The sequence below is a fragment of the Piliocolobus tephrosceles genome, chromosome 5 (genome assembly GCF_002776525.5).
Source record: "Piliocolobus tephrosceles isolate RC106 chromosome 5, ASM277652v3, whole genome shotgun sequence".
In the NCBI taxonomy this organism is placed as follows: domain Eukaryota; kingdom Metazoa; phylum Chordata; class Mammalia; order Primates; family Cercopithecidae; genus Piliocolobus; species Piliocolobus tephrosceles.
The window spans coordinates 93,805,576-93,833,249 of NC_045438.1; positions in this window are offsets into that span (position 1 = coordinate 93,805,576).

Below are 27,674 nucleotides of genomic sequence, written 5' to 3' on the forward strand. Positions count from 1 at the left end.
GTTAAAAAGAGCTTGGAGTTTTAATAGTAGAGATTAACACACCTGTAACTTAGACTTCTGAATAGCATAGTATTCTCTATCTACATTGTTGGAATTTGAGCTGCAAATATGACATAACTAATTGAAATGAGTTCTTTGCCTCTAGCCCTTTATTAATTGTTTTTTCTTGCAGGTATTTGCACAAGGTTGATCCTAGGGCTATAAGAAAATAGAGGTTCTGACAACTGTTTCATAATTCAACAGTTGAAAATATAAAATTTTACAAACTGAGAAAATACTTTATTACCTTTCACCAAGTTTTTCCAGACCCTCCCTGGGTAGTAAAGAGCAATTTATAAAATCTGTTTTCAATGGGAATTCAAACCTTCCTCCACAACCTGTGCCTGGATAATCTAAGTGAGAATTGTTTGAAAACAAACACATTTAGAAATGAGCTATGGGGTTACTTGAGGAAGCACGGTATAATCAGGATTAGTTTAGAAAATTCAGGATGGAAGCCTGACTTTATTAACTGATTATTTTCCTTCAAGATGCTTTCTACTCTTAGGGGATAAGCACTTCATTTTACACTCTAATATTTTCATAAATTCTATTGGAGTTCATTCCTAAGGTCATATAATGGAAGAATACTTAATAGGTTTTATGACACTGGCCTTCTAGGTCCTTATGGTCTCAGAGCCACAGAGTAACTTGAAGCATTTCTTATTTACTTCTTTTTGTGTACAGATGAAGAGATGCATACGCTCTATATTTGTGTTTCCTTAAAGAGATAACTCCTTTTATTTTTCCCCCTTCTGTGTTTCACTTTTTAGAGGAGTCTTGGAATTGTCAGAAATTTTTACTATCAGAAAAGCCAAAGGCAGTACATGAAAGATTAAACTAACTTTCTGAAGAGTTGTTTCTAACATCTGGAGGTGAAAAGAATGTATGGAAATGAAAATGTTTGAATTATTTTCACTATATATGAAAACTCACTGGGGAGTTTGCCATTACTTAATGGACTATAATGCACGTTGTTGGTGTTACTATTGTTAGAGGCATGTGTACTTTCTACATGCCTGACAATCAAAGGGTCCTTTAACCTAAAGGTCAAAACAATGAGGAGTGGCTTACTCACTGTAATAAGTGTAGCAAGTAGTTTGGTATGATATATACGAGACTTTCATTGGTGAAAAACAAAATCGAGTCACTGAAATATATAATTTGGAGGCGGTTCTAAGATGGCTGAATAGGAACAGCTCCAGTCTACAGCTCCCAGCATGAGCTATGCAGAAGACGGGTGATTTCTGCATTTCCAACAGAGGTACCGCGTTCATCTTACTGTGGCTTATCAGACAGTGGGTACAGGACAGTGGGTGCAGACCAGGGAGTGTGAGCCAAAGCAGGGTGAGGCATCACCTCACCCGGGAAACGCAAGGGGTCAGGGAATTCCCTTTCCTAGCCAAGAGAAGATGTGACAGGCGGCACCTGGAAAATCGAGTCACTCCAACCCTAATACTGCACTTTTCCAATGGTCTTAGCAAACGGCACACCAGGAGATTATAACTCATGCCTGATTCAGAGGGTCCCATGCCCACAGAGCCTCACTCATTGCTAGCACAGCAGTCTGAGATCCAACTGCAAGACAGCAGGGAGGCTGGGAGAGGGGTACCCGCCATTGCTGAGGCTTGAGAAGGTAAACAAAGCAGCCCAGAAGCTCGAACTGGATGGAGCACACTGCAGCTCAAGGAGGCCTGCCTGCCTCTGAAGACTACACCTCTGGGGGCAGGGCATAGCAAAACAAAAGGCAGTAGAAACCTCTGCAGACTTAGATGTCCCTGTCTGACAGCTTTGAAGACAGTAGTGGTTCTCCCAGCATAGAGTTTGAGATCTGGGAATGGCCAGACTGCCTCCTCAAGTGGGTCCCTGATCCCTGAGTAGCCTAACTGGGAGGCATCCCCCAGTAGGGGCAGACTGACATCCACCATTGCCGAGTACCCCTCTGAGATGAAGTTTCCAGAGGAATGATCAGGCAGAAACATTTGTTGTTCAGCAATATTTGCTCTTCTGCAGTCTCCGCTGCTGATACCCAGGCAAACAGGGTCTGGAGTGGACCTCCAGCAACTCCAACAGACCTGTAGGTGAGGGTCCTGACTGTTAGAAGGAAAACTAACAGAAAGGGCATCCACACCAAAATCCCATCTATACGTCACCAGCATCAAAGACCAAAGGTAGATAAAACCACAAAGATATGGGGATAAAGCAGAGCAGAAAAGCTGAAAATTCTAAAAATCAGAGTGCCTCTTCTCCTCCAAAGGAACGCAGCTCCTTGCCAGCAATGGAACAAAGCTGGACAGAGAATGACTTTGACAAGTTGAGACAAGAACTCTTCAGACAATCGGTAATACCAAACTTCTCCGAGCTAAAGGAGAATGTTCGAACCCATCGCAGAGACTTAGACAATCACACAATAATTATGGGAGACTTTAACACCCCACTGTCAATATTAGGCAGATCAACAAGACAAAGTTAACAAGCATATCCAGGAATTGAAGTCAGCTCTGGATGAAGCAGACCTAATAGACATCTACAGAACTCTCCTCCCCAAATCAACAGAATATACACTCTTCTCAGCACCACATCGCACTTATTCTAAAATTGGCCACATAGTTGTAAACAACGCACTCCTCAGCAAATGTAAAAGAACAGAAATTATAACAAACTGTCTCGCAAACCACAGTGCAATCAAACTAGAACTCAGGATTCAGAAACTCAATCAAAACCGCTCAACTACATGGGAACTGAACAACCTGCTTCTGAATGACTATTGGGTACATAACAAAATGAAGGCAGAAGTAAAGATGTTCTTTGAAGCGAGTGAGAACAAAGATACAACATACCAGAATCTCTGGGACACATTTAAAGCAGTGTGTAGAGGGATATTTATAGCACTAAATGCTCACAAGAGAAAGCAGGAAGTATCTAAAATTGACACCGTAACATCACAATTGAAAGAACTAGAGAAGCAAGGGCAAACACATTCAAAAGCTAGCAGAAGGCAAGAAATAACTAAGATCAGAGCAGAACTGAAGGAGATAGAGATACAAAAATTCCTTCAAGAAATCAATGAATCCAGGAGCTGTTTTTTGAAAATATCATCCAAAACTGATAGAACACTAGCAAGACTAATAAGAAAAGAGAGAAGAATCAAATAGACGCAATAAAAAATGATAAAGGGGATTCACCACCGACCCCACAGAAATACAAACTACCATCAGAGAATACTATAAACAACTCTACTCAAATAAACTAGAAAATTTAGTAGAAATGGATAATTTCCTGGACACATACACCCTCCCAAGACTAAACCAGGAAGAAGTTGAATCTCTGAATAGACAAATAACAGTCTGTGTAATTGAGGCAAAAATTAATAGCCTACCAACCAAAAAAAAAGTCCAGGACCAGACAGATTCATAGCCGAATTCTACCAGAGGTGCAAGGAGGAGCTGGTACCATTCCTTCTGAAACTATTCCAACCAACAGAAAAAGAGGGAATCCTTCCTAATTCATTTTATGAGAACAACATCATCCTGATACCAAAGCCTGGCAGAGACACAACAACAAAAAAAGAGAATTTTAGAACAATATCCCTGATGAACACTGATGCAAAAATCCTTAATAGAACACCAGCAAACTGCATCCAGCAGCACATCAAAAAGCTTATCCACCAGGATCACGTGGGCTTCATCCCTGGGATGCAAGGCTGGTTCAACATATGTAAATAAATAAACGTAATCCATCATATAAACAGAACCAAAGAAAAAAACCACATGATTATTTCAATAGATGCAGAAAAGTCGTTTGACAAAATTCAACAGCCCTTCATGCTAACAACTCTCAATAAATTCGTTATAGGTGGGACATATCTCAAAATAATAGCTATTTATGACAAACCCATGGCCAATATCATACTGAATGGGCAAAAACTGGAAGCATTCCCTTTGAAAACTGGCACAAGACAGAAATACCCCCTCTCACGACTCCTATTCAACATAGTGTTGGAAGTTCTGGCCAGGAAATCAAGCAGGAGAAAGAAATAAAGGGTATTCAAATAGGAAAAGAGGAAGTCAAATGGTCCCTGTTTGCAGATGACATGTTTGTATATTTAGAAAACCCCATCGTCTCAGCCCAAAATCTCCTTAAGCTGATGAGCAACTTCAGCAGTGTTAGGATACAAAATCAATGTGCAAAAATCACAAGCATTCTTATACACTAATAACAGAGAGCCAAATCATGAGTGAACTCCCATTCGAAGTTGCTTCAAAGATAATAAAATACCTAGGAATCCAACTTAGAAGGGTTGTGAAGGTTCTCTTCAAGGAGAACTACAAAGCACTGCTCAATGAAATAAAAGAGGATACAAACAAATGGAATAACATTCCATGCCCATGGATAGGAAGAATCAATATTGTGAAAATGGCCATTCTGCCCAAGGTAATTTATAGATTCAATGCCATCCCCATCAAGCTTCCAATGACTTTCTTCACGGAATTGGAAAAGATTACTTTAAAGTTCATATGGAACCAAAAGAAATCACATTGCCAAGACAATCCTAAGCAAAAATAATGAAGTTGAAGGCATCATGCTATGTGACTTCAAACTATACTACAAAGCTACACTAACCAAAATAGCATGGTACTGGTACTAAAACAGAGATGTAGACCACAGGAACAGAACAGAGCCCTCAGAAATAATACCACACATCTACAACCATCTGATCTTTGACAAACCTGACAAAAACAAGAAAAAGGGGAAAGGATTCCCTAATTAATAAATGGTGCTGGGAAAACTGGCTAGCCATAAGTAGAAAGCTGAAACTGGATCCCTTCCTTACACCTTATACAAAAATTAATTCTAGATGAATTAAAGACTTAAATGTTAGACCTATAACCATAAAAACCCTAGAGGAAAACCTAGGCAATACCATTCAGGACATAGGCATGGGCAAGGACTTCTTGACTAAAACACCAAAAGCAATGGCAACAAAAGCCCAAATTTACAAATGGGATCTAAATAAACTAAAGAGCTTCTGCACAGCAAAAGAAACTACCATCAGAGTGAACAGGCAACCTACAGAATGGGAGAAAATTTTTGCAATCTACGCATCTGACAAAGGGCTAATATCCAGAATCTACAAAGAACTCAAACAAAGATGCAAGAAATAAAACAACCCCATCAGAAAGTGGGTGAAGGATATGAACAGACACTTCTCAAAAGAAGACATTTATGCAGCCAACAGACATGAAGAAATCTCTTCATAAATGCAAGTCAAAACTACAATGAGATATAAAATCTCACACCAGTTAGACTGGTGATCATTAAAAAGTCAGGAAACAACAGGTGCTAGAGAGGAGTAGAGAAATAGGAACACTTTTACGCTGTTGGTGGGACTGTAAACTAGTTCAACCATTGTGGAAGTGTGGCGATTCCTCAAGGATCTAGAACTAGAAATACCAATTGACCCACTCATCCCATTACTGGGTATATACCCAAAGGATTATAAATCAAGTTGCTATAAAGACACATGCACACATATGTTGATTGAGGCACTATTCACAATAGCAAAGACTTGGAACCAACCCAAAGGTCCATCAGTGATAGACTGGATTAAGAAAATGTGGCACATAGACACCATGAAATACTATGCAACCATAAAAAAGGATGAGTTCATGTCCTTTGTAGGGACATGGATGCAGCTGGAAACCATCATTCTGAGCAAACTATCGCAAGGACAGAAAAGCAAACACTGCATGTTCTCACTCATAGGTAGGAATTGAACAATGAGAACACTTGGACACAGGAAGGGGAACATCACACACCAGGGCCTGTTGTGAGGTACGGGGAGTGGGGAGGGATAGCATTAGGAAATATACCTAATGTAAATGACTAGTTAATGGCTGCAGCACAGCAACATGGCACATGTATAAATATGTAATGTGCACATTGTGCACATGTACCCTAGAACTTAAAGTATAATGTTAAAAAAAGAAATATATAATTTTTTGGAAAAAATGATGTCTCCTTGAAAATTTCCAGGATGGTCATAGATGTAAAAGGCAGGTGAATGGAAATGAATTAATCTCTATGATAACTGTAATCACCATACTATTGTAAGGGTCTTGTTGCTATTTAGGACAATTCTTGGAATCTCACTGGATATATTTGGGGAGAAAAATGTTTCCGAACCTGGTTTGGCTCTAAGTTTAGACGTGCCCCCAATTTGAGAACTAACTTTGAGGTAATGTCTGGAGCAATGCATGTTCTGGAGAGACGGTTCTCTGGAGGCTGCATTGTGTTCAGATTGGGAAATGTTTCTACTCATAGGCTGGTCCATGCATGAAGTGTGCACGTGTTACTTTTGAGATAATAGTCTGTGACATTATTAATTTATTGCCCCTTAGCTCCAAATTTACACTTCAAGGTATATCTTGTGATAATAGAGGGAACTCCTTTAGGCATCTCTTCTTCCTAGTAAGTATAACACTAAGCTTTCTCAGCAGAGGGTGATGGGGAGGTATTGCAGGAGGAAGTGGCTCTCCTGCTGTTTTCTGCTATGGCAGAGGGAGGTGGGGTGGAAGGGCTTAGCAGTGTCTGAGTGTGAACATCTGGTATAGAGAGGTCCATTCCAGCCATGGGCCCAGAATCATCAGCTACCTTGCAGCCATGGCCTGGTGATAACCGTTCTGTGCCCCTTTTGAATTGGGAAGTGGTGCTTCAAAGTCTTCCTACTTGCACCAGCGCCCAAAGACCTCCCAATCCTACTGGCTCCCAGATTCCCTCTATACCCTGGAGGGCTCTGCCCTTTCTGCATGCCCACACCACTGATTGTTGATCACTTGCTCTTTGCCTTCACTCTAGAGGATTGCATCCTGCAAACTAGCTCCAGGCTGGAACCAGAAAACTTCTGGTTTTCCATGAGCTGAAATATACCTTTTCCAATGAGGTCTAAACCCTAACCTCGGGGAGGGGATGCCTTTTGAAATTTGTTCTTTTTTGGGTACTTTCCATATGCCCTGGGATACCATGTAGAATTCCTTATATCTTATTATACTCCTTTATTATATTTCATTCTTTATATTAATTTTCCTCTGTTTAACCCATTTTGTAATTTCTATCTCCAGATTAGACCCAGACTGCTATACAATCAAATATCAGTTATTCACATGGTACAGAAAAGTGATTTCTAGGTAATACCTGGATTGAAATGGGGGACACATTTAAGGAAACTAGCATAGTATAGTGAGTGCAGTGTCTGTCTTGGGTCAGAAGATGTTTCATGTTGTGGTGATGCTCGAGATGGTCTCCTGATAGGTGCTTTGTGGATAAATTCTACAGGGTCGATGCCTCCTTGGGTATGTCTGGCAAAGAGAGCTAATGTACTTTTAAGGACATTACCTGAGATAATGTGACACACGTGAGTGATAAAGAACAAGACAGCTACTCTTTCAAGATTTACCAAGTGCCTAGTGTGTGCTGGGCTCTGTCCTAGGTACTGAAGAGACAGCAAGGGGAAAACCAGAACGAAACAAAATCCCTGGATTTGTTTTTACATAGCTCTTTCCTTCATGTTGTCTTTTGCTTACCTGACATTTCAAGTTGGTGCGTCTCACTTTATACTTGTCATTCTTGTTATCAAAAGAATAAAGCATTTTACATAACCTGGTTACAGAAGTACTAGAAGTGGAGGGTGGGGAGGAGAGAGTTTGGAGCCGTGAATTTTGTGAAACCAACCATTTTAAAGACAAATTTAAGTAAACAAGTCTTTTGAACAAACCTTTCAAAGAGATTTTACTGCCTTTAAATTAACAACAACAGGTGGATGAAAAATTAGACATAGGAAGTGTGTGAAATTGGCTTTGAATTTCTCATTAATTAAGAATTCTCAGTGACCTGGCTGGTCTAATTACACTGGTTGGGAAATTTGATCATTAGTGAAATGAAACATTCAGCTATAGCATTCACTTAAGAAACTCAAATGAGACTTGACATGGTCTCTGAAAGAATCAATGTTACAATTACCTCCAGCCCAGAGGAGACTCAGTGGGGCTGGACCTCAGCCCTTGGGTTCTTGCAATACATTTTTGCAGAAATGAATTTACTTCATTCATATGCCACTCTGCTTTGTTATGAGAGGAAATAAATTTGTCATCAGAATGTTTCTGATTACAGGACATTTTTTAACAGAGTCCTTTATGATGATCAATTGTTTATTTGAGTCCAAACCAGCAGTAGCCTTGACTTGTTAGGGAGGTTCACATATTTTCACTGAAGATAATTGCTGCTTTTTTTTTTTTAAAGGAATAAACTGCAAGAAGAATACTACAGATTCTTTTGTTTTTACTTGAAATGGTCTGAGGTGGAGGGACACTGGTGTTCTAAACTTTTTATTTCTTTATTTTCCACCACCTGAGTCTTCATGGTTTCTGGGAAATGAAACTCATGACTGCTCTTTGTCCTTTTACCTCCTTGTCTTCATCTTCCCTAAAGTAAGAAGGAAGAGGCGGGGCAGTGGAGGAGAAAATGCCCTCTGGATATTATGATGTAATAGGAAACTAGCTACTTGATGCTTGAGAAAACACCAGTCATTAGATAATATTTAAAATCATGTTGACATTTTATGATATACACATGAAAACCAGCTATTTCCTTGGACTAATATTTCCATGTTCAAATTTTATGATTATAATTTAATTCAAAATTTCTATTTGAGTGATACTACAGAGCCAGCAAATTAAAATGTTTGTAGCATTTAAATGAGTTACAGTATTTCAATAAAGTGTCTACAAGGAACTTTCATATTAAGAATTTGATGAATTAGCCTAATTTTGCTTGTTTCAATGTGAGTATATATAAAAAAATCCTAGCACATTTTCAAATATAATTTTATTAAACCTTTAATGTATGCTGTTAGACCCATAATCACCTATAGTAATATTATCTTCCATTTATATCTTCCCTTTATTAGGCCCTGAGTACAGACCTTGATATATCATACAGGCTCAGTAAAGGGGAAGCTACTATTCCCCTCAGTAAAGGCAAAGCTACTATTATGACAGCCATGGTACACAGAATTCAAGACACACACTATCCATGCAATGCAGTTATTTGGAGAATAGGATATTTGTGCCTTTTGAACAACTGGACTTAAGGGTCAGGGTTGGAAGAATTCCTATTCTACGGAGGCAATGTAGTGTGGAGGAAGGAGGACTCACCTCCTGAGACCTTGATTCTAGTTTCAGCTTTGCTACTAACCTACTATGTGAACTCAGAAAAGTCAGTTAACCTCTCTGAGCCTGGGTTTCATCATATATAAAGTGGAGGGACTGAATTAGATGCCCTTCAAGATTCTTTCAGCCATCAAATGTAATTCCACCTTTTTTGGGGATTTAGTTTTTATGTGTGTAAGACGATTATTAGCCAAGTGAAAACCAAAGGAAAGGCACGTTTAAATGATTTGCTACACTCAGATTTAGTAGTCAAATTAGTAGTATTCCAGGCTCTTCAGCTTTTAAATATCGATGTTGAAGATCTGCGTTCATAGGTCTGACACTCAGAGCAGCAGCAAAGCAGCATGATTTGTTTCTCCAGAAACCGAACAAGGAAATCTGGTGATTTTGGCAGTTCATCTTTACTTCTGGGGAAAAAAAAACAACTGAATCCAAGAGCTTAAAAAATGTTGCTCCTAATTTTTTTGTAACAGAAAAGAGATTTAGTGAAAACAGCAATGAGAGGATGCTTTTTTGAACCCAGTTCAATAAACACATATTGAACTTCTATTAAAGGTTTACAACTTCTTATCCATAAATCTGAAATCCCAAGAGCTCTAAAGACCCTGAGACCATTTAGTAGGAAGACCTGACCTGAATGGATATAAGGCTATGTACATTTTTGGTTTATCCAACTTAGTGTGAATACACATTCCTCTCAATGAAGAAACTGTGATGTATTTGTTTCTTTGGAGTGCCACCTCAGAACCTGCTGGGAATGTTCCTTAAGATGTAGTACATGGCTTGTAATACCATTTTAAGCATTGAAATGTTCTGAATTCCAAAGCTATCTTGTCCCAAGGTTTTAAGTAAAAAAAAAAAAAAAAAAAAATTGACGTGTGTGACAAGAGTGAGGGCAGACAAGAGGATGACTGGAGGGCAACTGAATGAAATGCAAAGGTAAATAGGACTCACTTTTCTCAAAGGATTCCCAGGCATATTAACCAATACAATATGATATTCTTTGTAGAAGGTATGTGGATAAAATTTAAGAGAAAGAACAAGGATTTCTGCTGGGATTATGGGCATTTCATAGAGAAGGGGATGTTTGAATTGGGTCCTAAGGATAATAGATATTTTTCAAAGGAAAAGGCATTCCAAACAGAAAGAAGAGAGGCATGGACATTCATGGGGTATGGGGGTCCCACAACTTCTCTGCAGCTGAATTAGGGAGACTGAGGAGAAGTTATTATGGGTCCAAGTGCCTGAAAATTAGACTGGGATTATTATTTGGTACCTTGTATGCCATGTGAATAACCATCCATTACTCCCCACTTATGTTGCCTTCTCTAGAGGTCTACTCTGAGAAGACTGTTTGTGTGTAAATACTTTGTTAAGGAAGTACACTCACAAAGACCTGTAAGGGAATGGAACAGAAGGAGAGGGAAGGATAAGAATCCAAGGAAGGGAGCTTGATTTTTAGGCAAAATCTCAGAGGTGACTTCACCTTGATTCTGTAGGGGGCACTAGAGAGTGAAAGAAAAGCCTAAAATACTCCTGCACCTGTCAGTCATTAAGGACCAGGTCCTTGAGGCATGGAGTGGGTTGGTGACGACGTAAATTTCCAGGCCCTTCAGCTGTCTCACCTGGGTGCTCCAAAAGCAAGGGCAAGTGCTTCTGCAAGTGACTGTGTGTGTGTGTGTGTGTGTGTGTGTGTGTGTGTGTGTGTGTGTATGTGTGTGTATGTGTGTGAAGTGTGCTAAAGTGGTCAATGGAAATATCAGGGTAAGGGTCCCAGTGCTGACTTTTTTTTTTTTTTTTTTTTTTTTTTGCCACAAAGCCATTGGGTGACCTCTTATTGCATCTTGGGCTTTGTACTTAGTACGTCAAATAATGATCTAGCAAATAATTATTTAATTTTCATAACAACCCCACAAGGTAGGTGGTATTTTCTATTTTACAGATGAGAATTGTGCTGGAAGTCTAGTTAGAAGGCCAGTGCTTAGAACCAAGTTCTTGCTGGCTCCCAAATTCCCTGTGTACAGCAGGGTCCTCTAGTTCCTCAGGGATCCTGACCTTCTTCCACCACACATTTTACCCGAGCAACTCTGTTGTATAATCTATTTTCCATACTGCTTTCTTGCAAGCAGTTTTCTCTGAAAGAATTGTGAAGTTTAAAAAGTTTTCAAATGGCTGCAAATAACAGCCAATGAAAGTTTTTAAGATGAGAATCATGATGAGACACTTGTAGAAAAGTGCTCTCTCTCTTATTATGTTTGGATTTTGGTTATAATTGATGTATTCAAGGATTTCTAAATAAGGTCCATATTATAATAAAGCAGAACATTCTCTTAAGTTTGCCTTTATTAAGAACATTATTGAATCAGAACTTACATTTATTTTGTTGCTGCTTAATTTGAAATTCTTTTAGAACTTTTTAGAAAATAAGCTTCCAATGGTTAATAAATGGAAAAAAAATGAGTTGATATATTTAATTCCTGAATTTTCTCAATTCAGGAATTGAGAAAGTTCTCAATTGTGTCCAATCTGTCTAGAAATAGATGCATTCTAATTCTGTTCATTTCTTGTAGTTCTAAAGCAGAATAGTCAGAAGAAACCTCTACAAAAATTTGTAAAACAGTTCAGTTTTGGAGGTAAATATACGCCTGTGTTAAAGTACTAAGAACATTTTTCCCGTTTCTTTCTCTTTCACACACAAAGATGTCAAGGAAGTCACTTTTGTTTGTTTATTCATTTAACAAATATTTATTGAAAATCTTGGTATTATGAAATACCAAGCATCAAACAAAATGGCAATATTTCTACTCTCATGCGATTTACAATCTAGTAGAAGAGAATAAATTATGATTATATACCATTACTGTTATTGCAAACAAAACAAAAATTCTAAGCTCTGGTATTTGAGAGTTGGGGAAAATGATATTTCTATAGAAATTCGTTATTTTCTATTGTATATTTAGCTGCAAAGAAAATAAATCTGAGAATTGAACTTGGCACTGTTAATGAGTGACAGTAATTTCTTTGTTGGATACAATAAGAATGGCAAACTAAAACCAAGTGAAGAATATTTTTGGGTAAATTGAAATTCCACCAACTATCAAAATGGATTTTATAGGTGAACATTTAAAATAAATATATGTAGGTACCATAAGTAGCACAATGAAGATTTTTCTATATTATTATTACAGAATTCAGTTTTATTCATGAATAAAAACACTTTGGAAAGAACACAGATTTTTTTTTCAATACAAGAATTTTGGATTAACTTGAACAAGTCAACTGTAAAAACACATTTTTGAGCCATCTGGAGAAACTTGATCATGAACTGAATTTTAGATTATACCAGAAATTATTAATAATTTTGTTAGGTGTTATAACAGCATTATGATCAGAAAAGTAAATGTCTATCTTTTTTAGAGATTGGCACTGAAAAAGTAGGGGTGAAAATTATTTGCTGTCTGCAATTTGCTTTTAAATACTTCAACAAAGCAAGCAAGAAACAAGGATGAAGCAAATGTGGAATATTCTTGACCACTGCTGAATCTGATAGAGGGATATATACTTCATTATGCTATTCTCTCCACTTCTGTGTATATTTCAAGATTTTTGTAATAAAAAAATTAGCTGCCAAATTTAATTCCTTTATAGAAAATTATTTTCTTGTTGAGCTTTTGTTTTTCTTGACATTTCTATATTTGGAATTTTCTGTCTTGTGAATCACAAAACAGTGTTTTAGCATATCAAGAAAAGTCATTCTGCTTCTCAGTGATATGCTTGATATTCTGCAGAACTCAAGCTTCTTTTTCCTCAGAGCCCTTGCTTACTGCTTCAGTCAGGACTCTTCATCCCAGGCCTCCTGTGTGGTTAGTATTCTGCAGCTGTCCTTAACGGAACTGATTAAAGCTATTGCTTCCTCCAACCAGTGTTGTTATCTTTCTTGGTTTTCTATCCTGTTTTGTTTGATTGAGCCTCTATTAATCCTTTAACAGTAGAACACAAATTTTTAGTGACTTCCTTATTCATGCACAGCTACTCTTGTTAGTGTTATTTCAGATATATTATTGCATTGTCTATCTGTAAGAAACAAGAGTTAGCTATATTGCAAGTGTTTTCACTTTAAATATTCACAACTTTTCCTAGCTGCATTCCATCCAATCTCTTCTCTTTGGAGAGAAGAGAGACTTTTCCATCTTTGCTTATTGTGTTTTATCAGTTGTATCACTATTGATGAGCCAAAAGGAAATAAGTGTTGCTGAAAAATAAATCTGTTCTTTTGCCTTTCCCCTAGACTGCCTCCCAGATTCACTGCCAGCATCAGCATGCTTGACTAGGAGAGTCAGGAGAGCCCTGCCAAGTCTGATGTACTATCTCTACCATAACACCCTGAGGAGGAACTTGGATTTCAAACTAGCGAGCAGTCGGTACAACATATTTCACTATGCCATGTTCAACAGAAAGGAATATGAGCTTGAAATATATTCACAGAGTCTGTCATCTTTTTCTGTCTCTCCAACAAAGAGAGAGTTTTCTTTCTAGTTTGCACTGCCAATGTCTTCCCCGTCCCTTCCACCTCGGGACTCATTCTCTTGCAATTTGGCACTGCCAACCTAGGTATTGAATTTATATTCCCTCCACTTATTTAATGCCAACCCCTTCTCAAAGAGCCGAATTGAGTTTTGCCTTGTTTACTAAACTTTTCCTGCCATTTCCAGGGCACATGACTCTTTCAGCTCTTTGAACAGTTTTATGGCTACAATCACACAGTGTTAACATTTTCCCCAAAGTTTTTCTTGTATGTTGGTATAATTTTTCCAAATATTCAAGAGCAGAAGCTATTTTTATGCTTTGTATATATGTCTCACAGTGCTAAGTACTCCTTCTTGTTTTCCATACTACTGTGTGAATTCATTCAACCACTGAAAAAATTCTTTATGTCATTCACAGTGGGTGTGATATAGGCACACACACAAAAAAATGCTACAGAACATAAAGGCAGCTACTGTTTCCTAGGCTTTTACAGCATAGACAAGGAAAGAAACATGAAAAGATATATAACAAGACTGACACAGAGAAACATTTTAAAATATTTATTTATTCATTACTGAGTACTTCTCAATTGGTTAGGAACACATTCACAGCCCCTGCAGTTGGGGTTATTGACTATAGAGCTGGTAAGTGTCAGAAGGGCTGCAAAGAACCCAAGGAGACAGGAATACACTCTCTCTTGGTCGCTCTCACTCTTGCACTCTCACTCGCTCTCACTCGCTCTCACTTGCTGTCTCTCGTGCTTTCTCTCTCTCTCTCACACACACACACACACACACCTCTATCACTCTTTCTCTCTTTCCCTGGATGACAAGAAAGGTAAGAAAGAGGAAAAATAATGAATAACTATGAAAGAGATTGAGTTCTCAAAATCCGAGAGACTTGTGTTGTGGAAATGTCTTTCATAGAAACAAGGGTACACAGATAAAAGACCTTGGGTTATCTGCTGCCTCCCAGAAGCGGGGAAGTACACGACTTGCAGTCCAGGTTAACTGGAAGCTTGGAGAATGAAAATAGAAACAGGAAGAAGAGCAATGACAACAACAATAAAAATAACAAAATAAGTATCTTTAAGATTCATCCCCTGCATTGGAGACCTTAGAGTGTTGGGATGTTGAACTCAAAAGCAGCAAAGCCCAGAATTCTCATAAATTGGTAGAAAAATATTATCTCCCTTCTCTCACTTTCCATGTATTTTCTTCCCATTGCAAATTGGCATCTGCTTTCACCATTTTACAGAAATTATTCCTCATAAAGCCAGCAATGACATCCTCATTGTCAAATGGGCACTTTCAGTCTACATACTATTGGGCTTCTCTGTTGAATTTATTTTTGCAATCTCTGCTTTCTTAAACAATCAGTTTCAAAACTTGAATTCTGTGATTTTAGTGTACTTTCTTCTCTGCACCTTTAATTCCTTTTGTGTTTGTTCTTCAAGTTCTTCCCTCTATAAAAAATCCCTTTCCAGTCTTTATTGCAACTGGTGGTATTGCTATCCACCTAGTTCTCCTGAGAACTTCAGATCAATTATTGAGACTTCCTTATCCCTCACCAACCATATCTAATCAATCTCTGAGTATTGTCCAAATACGTCTTCATTGCTTTGTTTCTATTATCCCTGTTCTAGTTAGCTTGAATTCCTATAATGCTTTTCTAAGTGGTTTCTGAATATTCATTTTTCCCCCCTTCAACTCCATTTTCTAAGCAGGTAAGAGACTAAACGTTTTAGACACAAATCTAATGTTCGTTATTCTTCTTAAAACTTTCAATATCACTTAATACATGCCAGTTTTCTCTCTGTAGAATTTAAGACCCTCCATTAGCTCCTACCTACTTCCTGTTTCATCATCTCTTCAATTGGCACCTGGCAAGCAGTGTTTATGGTTACATGATTTCACACTTCTGTGTCGTTGTTCTTCTTGAAATGTCCTCACCTCTTCACCTCCTTGACTAACCTATTTCTGCTTATTTTGGCAACTAAGAAGTATCTCCAGTTTTTTATGATTGCAACCCTTTGGGGCTCTGGGGGTGAATTAGTCCATTTTCATGCTGCTGATAAAGACATACTTGAAACTGGGCAATTTACAAAAGAAAGAGGTTTAATGGACTTACACTTCCATGTGGCTGGGGAAGCCTCACAATCATGGCAGAAGGTGAAAGGCACATTTCATATGGCAGCAGACAAGAGAAGAGAGAGGTTGTGTAGGGAAACTCCCACTTATAGAACCATCGGATCTCATGAGACTAATTCACTATCATGAGAACAGCATGGAAAAAGTCTGCCCCTGTGATGCAATTGCCTCCTACCAGGTCCCTCCTGCAACACATGGGAATTCAAAATGAGATTTGGGTGGGGACACAGCCAAACCATATCATTCTGCCCCTGACCCCTCCCAAATCTCATGTCCTCACATTTCAAAACCAATCATGCCTTCCCAACAGTCCTCCAAAGTCTTAACTCATTTCAGCATTAACTCAAAAGTCCAATGTCTTATCTGAGACAAGGCAAGTCTTTTCCATCTATGAGCCTGTAAAATCAAAAGCAAGTTAGTTATTTCCCAGATACAATGGCGATACGGGCATTGGGTAAATACAGCCATTCCAAACAGGAGAAATTGGCCAAAACACAGTTTACAGGGCCCATGCAAGTCCAAAATACAGCAGTGCAGTCAAATCTTAAAGCTCCAAAATGATCTCCTTTGACTCCATGTCTCACATCCAGGTCATGCTGATGCAAGAGGTTGGCTCCCATGGCCTTGGGCAGCTCCTCCCCTGTGGCCTTGCAGGGTATAGCCTCCCTCCCAGCTGCATTCATGGGCTGGCATTGAGTGTCTGCAGCTTTTCCAGGCACATGGTGCAAGCCATCAGAGGAGCTATCATTCTGGGGTCTGGAGAACTGTGGCCCTCTTCTCACAGCTCCACTAGGCAGTGCCCCAGTAGGGACTCTGTGTGGGGGCTCTGACCCCACATTTCCCTTCCACAATGCCCTAGCAGAGGTTCTCCATGAGGGCCCTGCCCCTGTAGCAAACTTCTGCCTGGGCATGAAGGTGTTTCCATACATCTTCTGAAATCTAAATGGAGGTTCCCAAACCTCAATTCTTGATTTCTCTGCACCTGCCAGCTCAACACCACATGGAAAGTGCCAAGGACTGGGGCTTCCACACATTGAAACCACAGCTTGAGCTGTACCTTGGCCCCTTTTAGTCACAGCTGGAGCGGCTTGGATGCAGAGCACCAAGTTCTTAGAGTGCACACAGCAGAGTGACCCCTTGGTCTGGCCCACAAAATGATTTTTTCCTCTTAAACCTCTGGGCCTGTGGTGGGAGGGGCTGCCACAAAGATCTCTAACATGCTCTGGGGACATTTTCCCCATTGTCTTGGTGATTAATATTTGGCTCTCTGTTACTTATGCAAATTTCTGTAGCCAGCTTGAATTTCTACTCAGAAAATGAGATTTTTCTTTCCTATTGCATTATCAGGCTGCAAATTTTCTGAACTTTTATGCTCTGTTTCTCTTTTCAAACAGAATGCCTTTAACAGCACCTAAGTCACCTCTTGAGTGCTTTGGTGCTTAGAAATTTTTTCCATCAGATGCCCTAAATCATCTCTCCAAAGTTCAAAGTTCCAGAAATCTTTGTGGCAGGGGCAAAATGCCACCAGTTTCTTTGCTAAAATGTAACAAGAGTCACGTTTCCTCTAGTTCCCAACAAGTTTCTCATATCCATCTGAGACCACCTAAACCTTGATTTTATTGCCATATTGCTATTGGCATTTTGGGCAAAGCCATTCAACAAGTCTCTAGGATGTTCCAAACTTTCCCACATTTTCCTGTCTTCTTCTGAGCCCTCCAAACTGTTCCAACCTCTGCCTGTTATCGAGTTCTAAAGTCACTTCCACATTTTTGGGTATCTTTTCAGCAGTGCCCCACTCCTGGTACCAGTTTACTGCTTCTCACAGTGCTGATCAAGACATACCTGAGACTGGGCAATGGACTTACACTTCCATGTAGGTGGGGAAGCCTCACAATCATGGTGGGAGGTGACAGGCACATTTCATATGGTGGCAGACAAGAGAAGAGAGAGCTTGTGCAAGGAAACTCCTTCTTATAGAACCATCAGATCTCATGAGACTTATTAACTGTCATGAGAACAGCACAGGAAAGACCTGCCCCCATTCAATTACCTCCTACCAGGTCCCTCCCACAACACGTGGGGATTCAAGATGAGATTTGGGTGGGGACAAAGACCATATCAGGGGGTAATTTAAAAGAATAGAAAATAAGTCACAGGGGATTTTAAAGTAGATTATATGAGAAGATTATAGTAGCCACATGATGCTCTGCATGCCCTAAATGTCACAGAAATTCAAATTTAGGCATGACATAGACTTAAGAAATAGTCATAAAAGTTTCATCAGAATGCTTCTTCGGTTTTACCCCAATGGCTACCCCTTCCCATTATGAAAACCCATTTAGTGAAAATGAGCATTAGGAGGGATTTTTGTTATTTTTTCCAGGTCACTGCCTTGTCCCTTCCAAATAGACCATGGTCAAATTTTATGGTGCCTCCAAGTCAGACATATGAGCCCTAAATTATTTAGATTTTATATACTGGAAATGTGCACTCTTGCTTTTCTAACCTCACTGTTGGTGATAGGGAACTGAACTTAAATACATGTCTTCCAAGTGCAAAAGATCAATTAGTGGAAAATGGAGAAAACATGGAGCCCTCCATGAAAACCTATTCTGCTGTAAAGTCCCTGGGTGGAGACTAGGGTAGGGTATGTTTCTACCCTAATATTTGGAGTTCTTTATAATTAATATTAGGCTTGAATATGATTCTTTATGTTCTGTTACTATTCTTGAAGATTCAGTTTTTGAATTAAGGTCTCGGAGAGATCTTCCATAAATTCTCAGACTAGGTTTTTTTACTAATCTTCACTGCAGCCAGTATTTTGTGAATAACTCTGTAATTACACTTAAAACACTGAATTAAATATATTTATATCTCTACCTTTTCTGCTATCATGGGTTCATTGAGAGCAGGAACCTTGTTATAATTATTTCTATTTCCCCAAATATAGAACAATGCCTAACAGGTGCATAATAAAATGTTTGTTGAATGAGTAAACAAATTGGTGTTGGTTACAATGAAGTATAGATGTTAAAGAATCTATTCTCAATGTCTGTTTAGTAACCAATAAATTTTTTGTTCTCTATATATCTATACACATATATAGATACAGATAGGTATGTTTTTCTAATAATAAATTTCTTAATATCATATTGAGGCAATATGCTATATTTCAGCTTTTCCCAGAGGTACTAGAAATGGGGAAATAAACAAACTGAAGTGTTCCATAAAGGTAATAATCTAGGATAATCCATATAAAAGAATTTACTAAAGATTGAATGGGGTGGGATGCTGCAGTGGATACGTGATGGTGAACTAACCTGTATGCATGAGTACAGCTGCCTTCGGAAGGTGAAACTGCAAATCAGTCCCTAATACATTGGAACAAAAATATAGCCAGCTAAGGAGACAGTAAGCTAACTTCCAAAGGAGTGAAACACATGACAAAACCTGAATCATACTGTTATATTGGAATAGAGGTGATACCAAACAACTGAGGAGCTGGACTAAAATGAAAATGTAAAAATGGTAAGTCATGGCCCATATCATGGTAGTCCTCTTCCAACCTTTTCACAGGAAGAGGGCTTTTGGTCAGTAACAAACCTCTCAGGGCCAAGTGGCAGAGTGTCTTTCTTGTGGAGATGGCTGTTTCAGGCTTAGTCTGATGCCATCATAAGGGGCATCCTGGGGCGGGGGGCAGGGAGATATTTTCACATAGTAGAAATGGCACAAATGGAGAAGGCAGGGCAACAAGTTGTCCAGGATGGCAGGAACATTGTTGTGACAAGTAGGAGGCTGGTGTGAATAGTTAGGTGATAGGCTAAATGTGTGGGGAGAATTGTCCACTGCTATAAGGAGCTTGTTATTTAGGTGATAGGGACCATGGAAGGTGACTAAGGCAGGGATTAGAGTTAAGGTATAAGAATATCAAACTTGTGGTTTTGTACAAAATAGAATAAAGAATGGAATTAGGAAAACCTATTGGAAATTTTTGCATAGATGGAGGTAAGAAATGAATAAGGCCTAAACTAAGCAGAGGGAAGAGTGTTAAATATGATATATAATGCAAAATGGGCAGCAAGCAAAAAAAAAAAAAAACAAAAACAAAAACAAAAAAAACACTTCTAGGATCAACAAATCTTTAATACCACTCAACTGCCTAAACTTCATTTTGGATCAATTAAACACCCGTGAGTGATGTCTCTGAAGCCATTAAGCACTATTTTTTAAAAACATTAGGCACGAATATGCATAACATGAAGTTTGCCTCTTCAGCCACTTTTAATGCACAATTCCATGGCATGAACTACATCTACAATGTTTTACAACTGTCACCACTATCCATTTGCGTAGCCTTTTCACTACTCTAAACTGAAACTGTGCCCATTGAACATTAATTCCCAATTCCATCCTCCCTCCAATCTGAAGTAACCTCTATTCTACTTTCTGTCTCTATAACCTTCCCTATTCTAGACACCACACATAAGTGGAATCATACCATATTTGTCCTTTGTATCTTATTTTACATAGCATAATGCTTTTAAGGCTCATATATATGGTAACATGTGTCAGAACTTTATTTTTGTGGATCAGTAATATTCCATTGTGTGAATATATCAGATTTTGTTTATTTGTTAATTTGTTGGTGGATATTCGGCTTGTTTTTACCTTTTGACTCTTGTGAATAATGCTACTACGAACATTGGTGCACAAATATTTGAGTTTCTATTTTTAATTATTCTGGATTATACCTAGGAGCTTTAAAGTCATATTTAAAGCCTTTCTTTCACTATGGTAGTGTATAGGAATGAAATGCCAGTGTGTGAACTCTGCCATGGGGAGCCCTGAATTCCCATTACTGTTCCTACCAGTCAGAAGAGAGTTAAATCATCAAATCATTGATTCTGGAAAGTGACAATGCCTTGGATTTCAAATAAATGCCACCATTTTGTTTCTCAAAGTTCAGGAGAAAAATTGCTTTTATTTTTTTCTTCACTTAGTAGGATCATGAAGGGTCCTACTGCAGCAGCACATGGAAACTTATGGAAACTTGTGGATGGTTCTGGGCTGTGGTAACTGACCCTTCTCCCCGACCCCAGTGTGAGAGTCTGGAGAGAATTAAATAGCATCATTGCAATTCACATTTTCTTGAAGACTCTCCTTAGTTAATAGGAGCTAAAGTTGATGCTGAATTTGCCTCCTGTGAGAGCACAGTGCTGAGGCTGAGAGATAGTAAAAGTGAATCTAAAACCAAATTATGGAAGATGGCTGAATACACAGCCAGAAAGAGCTTCCCCCACCAAGAGAGACCAGACCATCAGGTAGACTGGCACACTCTGAATAGATCTTTGGAAAGAAGGCATTGAGAGTGGATACAGGGAAGACGCAGAACCCAGGGGCTGAAAAGGGAGGAAACTGGAAACCCTGCGTGTGGTTGCTAAGTACCAGGACTCATTCCTGTCCCCAAGAAGGTACTAGGGAAGAGGTGAATGAAAAGGCATGAATAATTCCACTCTTGACACAAACCTCTGGGATCCTAGCTGTGAGAGAGCCCACAGCCCCCACAAACTTTTGAATTGGCAGGGAGAACTGCCTGAAGAGTTGGCAGAGAGAGAACTCCAGTCTGCACAGAGCTCAGAGTGTTTGGTGTGGGAACAGCTGCAGTGGAGCACAGCCATAGATGCCCATCCTCCAAGTCTTGCCATATGACACTTGGTGGCTTTAGTCTTTGTTAGCAGCTGGACATGGAGAGAGCAGGGTTATCCTGGCCATGGGATGGGGCCAGTCTGATATGAATGTCCCCCATCAGCCAGACTTTCCCAGAGTCTGTTTGGCAGCATCCACTTGCTGAAATTCTTGCCGGTGGCCACTGCCATGGCTCGTTCATCAGCAGCACCCACCTTCCTGTTGGAGTACTTTTGCAGATGGACCTCTGCTGGGTGCACACCCACCTGCAGTTTTCCCCTGCCAGTATGCACTTGCCACCCTGCAGTATCCCTTCATGGTCTCCATGGTGTACCTGCACAGGGAGACCTGCTGCCTCACCAGTGCACACATGCACGGGGACCCACCACTGCCCCACTGGCAAGCACACATGCGTGGTCTCACTGCTGCCAAGCTGTCATGCATGCATGTGGAGATCCCCACAGCCCTGCTGGTAGGCACTTGCGTTTGGCCCCCCTGCTGCAACACAGTTTCACATGACCACCCCACACTGCCCAGCTGCAGAGCATTTGCCAGCAGCCTCTGTCAGAGTGCTGTTGCCAGTGGACTGAGAATACCTTGGCCCCTACAGCACAGCAGGAACTTGACCCTGAGGAGCCAGAGAACAAAGCTGTGGGCCTGGTCCTAGCACTTAAGGGTTAGAGCAGGCAGCCCAAGAGTGCTGGTCTGAGCCCTGGTTTTCTGAAAGCATCCATGAATGAAGCCAGTTGACTAAAACCAACTTATATGACAGTCAAGTCCTTAAGGACATCAAAGAACATAAAAGCAAAAATTCCCCATCCGAAGGACAGCAACTTCAAAGATTCAAGTAACTCAGCCCACACAGATGAGAAAGAACCAGCACAAGAATTCTGGCAACTCTAAAAACATAGTATCTTCTTACCTCCAAATGACCATACTATTTCCCCAGAAATGGTTCTTAACCAGATTGAAATGGGTAAAATAAGAGATATAGAATTCAGAATTTGGATGACAAGGAAGCTCAATGAGATACAGGAGAAGGTTGAAATCCAGTCCAAGGAAAGCAGTAAAATGATCCAATAGTTGAAAGATAACATACGCATTTTAAGAAAGAACCAGACTGAATATCTAGACATGAAAACATACTACAGCAACTTCAGAATGCAATTGGATGCATTAATTACAGAACAGATCAAGCTGAGGAAAGAATCTTATAACTCTAAGACTGTTCTTTTGAACAAACACAAGAAGACAAAAATTAAAAAATTTTAAAAAATGAACTGAGAAATATGAAATTATGTAAATAGACCAAAGTTATGACTCATTGGCATTTCTGAAGAACATGGAGACAGAACAAGCAGATTGGAAAATATATTTGAGAATATTGTCCCTGAAAATTTCATTATGCATTTCCATGTTGACCTCTACCATTAGAGAGGTCAACATGAAAATTCAAAGAACACCTGTGAGATACTATACAGGACAATCATCACCAAGACACGTGGTCATCAGATTCTGCAAGGTCAATGTATAAGAAAAAAAATGCAGCTAGAGAGAAGTGGCAGGCCACCTACAAAGGGAACCCATCAGGCTGACAGTGGACATTTCAGTAGAAACCTTGCAAGCCCGAAGAGATGCTGGGTGAGGGGCCTATATACTGCATCATTAAGCAAAAGAAATTTCAACCAAGAATTTCATATCCAGCCAAACTAAACTTCATAAGTGAAGGAAAAACACAATCCTTTTCAGAGAAGCAAATGCTAAGGGAATTTTTTACTACCAGACATGCCTTTCAAGGAGTTCTAAAGGATTGCTAAGCATGGAAACAAAAGACCAATACTAGCCATTACAAAAACACACTTAAGAACATAGCCAACTGACACTATAGAGCTGCTGTACAATCAAGTCTACATAACCAGCTAACAATACAATGACAGGATCAAATCCTCTTATATCAACATTGACCTTGAATGCAAATGGGATAAATGCCCCCACTTAAAAGCCATAGAGTGGAAAGTTGGATAAAGACACAAGACCCAACCATAAGTCATATTCAAGAGACTCATCTCACATGCAGTGATAATCGTAGGCTCAAAATAAAGGCATGGAGAAATATTAACCAAACAGAGAACAAGAAAGAGAAGATGCTATTATTTCAGACAATACAGATTTTAAACTAGTGAAAATCAGAAAGGACAAAGAAGGGCATTACATAATGATACAGGGTTCAATTCAATAAGAAGTCTTAACTATCCTAAATATTTAGGTAGCCAACATTGGGGCACATAAATTCTTAGAGACCGCCAAAGAGACTTAGGTAACCACACAGTAATTGTTGGAGACTTACTCAACACCTTACCGACAGTGTTAGACACATGATTAAGGCAGAAAACTAATAAAGATATCCGGGACTATCTGAAGTTGGCACTTGACAAAATGAATGTAGCAAACATCTACACAATATTCCACACAACAGAATATGCATTTTTCTTACCTGCACCTGGCACATACTCTTAAGATTGACCAAACAATCTGCCATAAAGCAATTTTCTAAAAATATTTAAAAAATGAAATCATACCAACCAGACTCTTGGAACACAGCACAATAAAAATACTAAGAATATTGAGAAATCAATACCAAGATTTCTCAAAACTGTGCAGTTACATGGAAATTAAGCAACCTGCTCCTGGATGACTTTTGGGTAAAGAACGAAATTAAGGCAGAAATAAAATGTTCATTGAAACTAATGAAAATAAAAAAGATATACCAGAATCTCTGAGACACAGCTAAAGCAGTGTTGAAAGGTTATAGTACTAATCACCTACATCAAGACATTAGAAAGATCTAACATCAGCAAACTAACATTGCACCTAGAGGAACAAGAAAAATGAGAGAAAACCAACCCCAAAGCTAGCAGAAGAAAAGAAATAACCAAATCAGAGGTCAACTGATTGGAATTGAGATGTGAAAATCTATACAAAAACCAAACCAAAAGTTGATCCTTCCAAAGAGTAAGCAATATTCGGCCGGGCACGGTGGCTCAAGCCTATAATCCCAGCACTTTGGGAGGCCGAGACGGGCGGATCACGAGGTCAGGAGATCGAGGCCATCCTGGCTAACATGGTGAAACCCCGTCTCTACTAAAAAATACAAAAAACTAGCTGGGCGTGGTGGCGGGCGTCTGTAGTCCCAGCTACACGGGAGGCTGAGGCAGGAGAATGGCGTAAACCTGGGAGGCGGAGCTTGCAGTGAGCTGAGATCCGGCCACTGCACTCCAGCCCGGGCCACAGAGCAAGACTCCATCTCAAAAAAAAAAAAAAAAAAAAAAAAAAAAAAGAATAAGCAATATTGATAGATGACTAGCTAGATTAATAAAGAAATAGAGAAGATCCAAATGAGCACATGCAGAAATGACAAAGGTGATATTACAACTTACCCCACAGAAATACATGAAGCCCTGAGAGACTGTTATGAATACCTATATGCACATAAACTAGAAAACCTGGAAGAAATGGATATATTCCTGGAAACATACGACCTCTTAAGAGTGAGCCAGGAAGAAATTGAAATTATGAACAGACCAATAACGAGTTCTAAAATTGAATCAGTAATAACCTACTAACCGAAGAAGCTCTGGACTAGACAGATTGAAGCCAAATTCCACCAGATGTATGAAGAAGAGCTGATACCAATCCTACAGAAATTATTGCAAAAAACTGGGGAGAAGGTACTCCTCCCTAAACCACTCTTTGAGGCCAGCATCACTCTGATACCCAAACTTGTCAGAGACACAATGAAAAAATAAAACTTCAGATTAGCATCCCTGAAGAACATAGATGCAAAAAATCCTCAATAAAATATCGAAAACAGAATCTAGCAACAAAACAAAACCTAATCTCTTATGACCAAGACGACTTTATTCCTGGGATGCAAGGTTGGTTCAATATATACAACTCAACAGATATAATGCATCATATAAACAGAACTAAAAAACCACATTATCATCTCAATGGAAGCATAAAAGTCTTGACAAAATTCAACATCCCTTTGTGATAAAAACCCTCAATAAACTGGTCATCACAGGAACATACCTCAAAATAATAAGAGTCATCTATCACAAACCCACAGCCAATTTCAGATTGAGCAGGCAAAAACTGGAAGCTTCCCCCTGAGAACTGGAATAACACAAGGATGTCCACTATCACCACTCCTATTCAACACAGTCCTGGAAGTGCTAGCCAGACCAATTGGCAAGAGAAAGAAATAAAAGCTATCCAAATAGGAATACAGGAAGTCAAACTATCTCTCTTCAGAGATGATATGCTTCTGTACCTAGAAAACCCCATAGTCTCTGCCCAAAGGCTCCTAGATCTAAGAAACAATTCTGGTAAAGTTGCAGGATACAAAATCAATGCACAAAAAGTCAGTAGCATTTCTATAATACTAATGTAATACTTGGACACTAGTAATATCCAAGCTGAGACCCAAATCAAGAAGACAATTCCATTCACATCAGCCACAAGAAGAAAGCACCTGAATAGCCAGAGCCATCCTAAGCAAAAAGAGAAAAGCTCGAGACATTTTACTACCCAACTTCAAATTATACTACTAGGCTGAAGTAATCTAAACAGCATGGTACTGGTACCAAAAAAATAGACACATAGACCAATTGAACAGGCTCAAGGATCCAGAAGTAAAGCTGCATACCTGTAACCATCTGATTCTCAACAAAGTTGACAATAACAAGCAATGGAAAAAGAACTCTCTATTCAATAAATGGCTCTGGGATAACTGTCTAGTCACATGCAGAACAATGAAACTAGACCCCTACCTTTTACCATATAAAAAAATTAACTCAAAATCGATTAAAGCTTTAAATTGTAAAGGGTTTATAGCCTAAAACTATAAAAACCCAACAAGGAAATGCAGGACATACCATTCTGGACATAGGCCTTGGCAAATATTTTATGCTGAAGACTCCATAAACAATTGCAACAAAATTGTTTTGATAAGTGGGACCTAATTAAATTAAAAAGCTTGTGCACAGCAAAATAAACTATCAACAGAGTAAACAGGCAAGCTACAAAATGGGAGAAAATATTTGCAAACTATGCATCTGACAAAGGTCTAATATCCAGAATCTATAAGGAACTTAAGCAAAGAACATACAACCCAATTAAAAAATGGACAAAGCACATAAACAGACATTTCTCAAAAGAAGACATACATGCGGCCAACAAGCATGTGAAAAAATGCTCAACATTACTAACCATTAGAGAAATGCAAATCAAAACCACAATGACCATCTTACACTAGTCAGAGTGGCTACTACTAAAAAGCCAAAAAAATAATAGTTATTGGTGTGGTTGCAGAGAAAAAGGAATGCTTGTACACTGCTGAATGTAAATTAGTTCCATCACTGTGGAAAGCAACTTGGAGATTTCTTGAACTTAGAACTATCATTCGACCCAGCAATTTCCTTACTGGGTATATACCCAAAGGAATATAAATTGTTGTAACATAAAGATACATGCATGCATATGTTCATCACAACACTTTTCACAATAATAAGGACATGGAGTCAACCTAGATATGCATATTTGGTGAACTGGACAAAGAAAATGTGGTACATATATATCATGGAAAACTATGAAGCCAGAAAAAAAAAAAAAATATGTTCTTTGCAGCAACATGGATGCAGCTGGAAGCCATTATCCTAAGGAACAGAAAAATGAATACCACGTGTTCTCACTTCTAAGTGGGAGCTAAACATTAAGTATACATGGACACAAAGAAGGAAACAATAGACACTGGTACCTACCTGATGGGAGAGGGTAGGAGGAAGATGAGGGTCTAAAAACTACCTGTTGGATATTATTACTATGCTTACTACCTGAGTGATGAAACCATTTGTACACCAAACCCCAGTGACATGCAATTTACCTATGTAACAAACCTATGCATGTACCCCCAAACATAAAAAGTTCAGAAAACGGGGCGGAGCAAGATGGCTGAATAGGAACAGCTCCAGTCTCCAACTCCCAG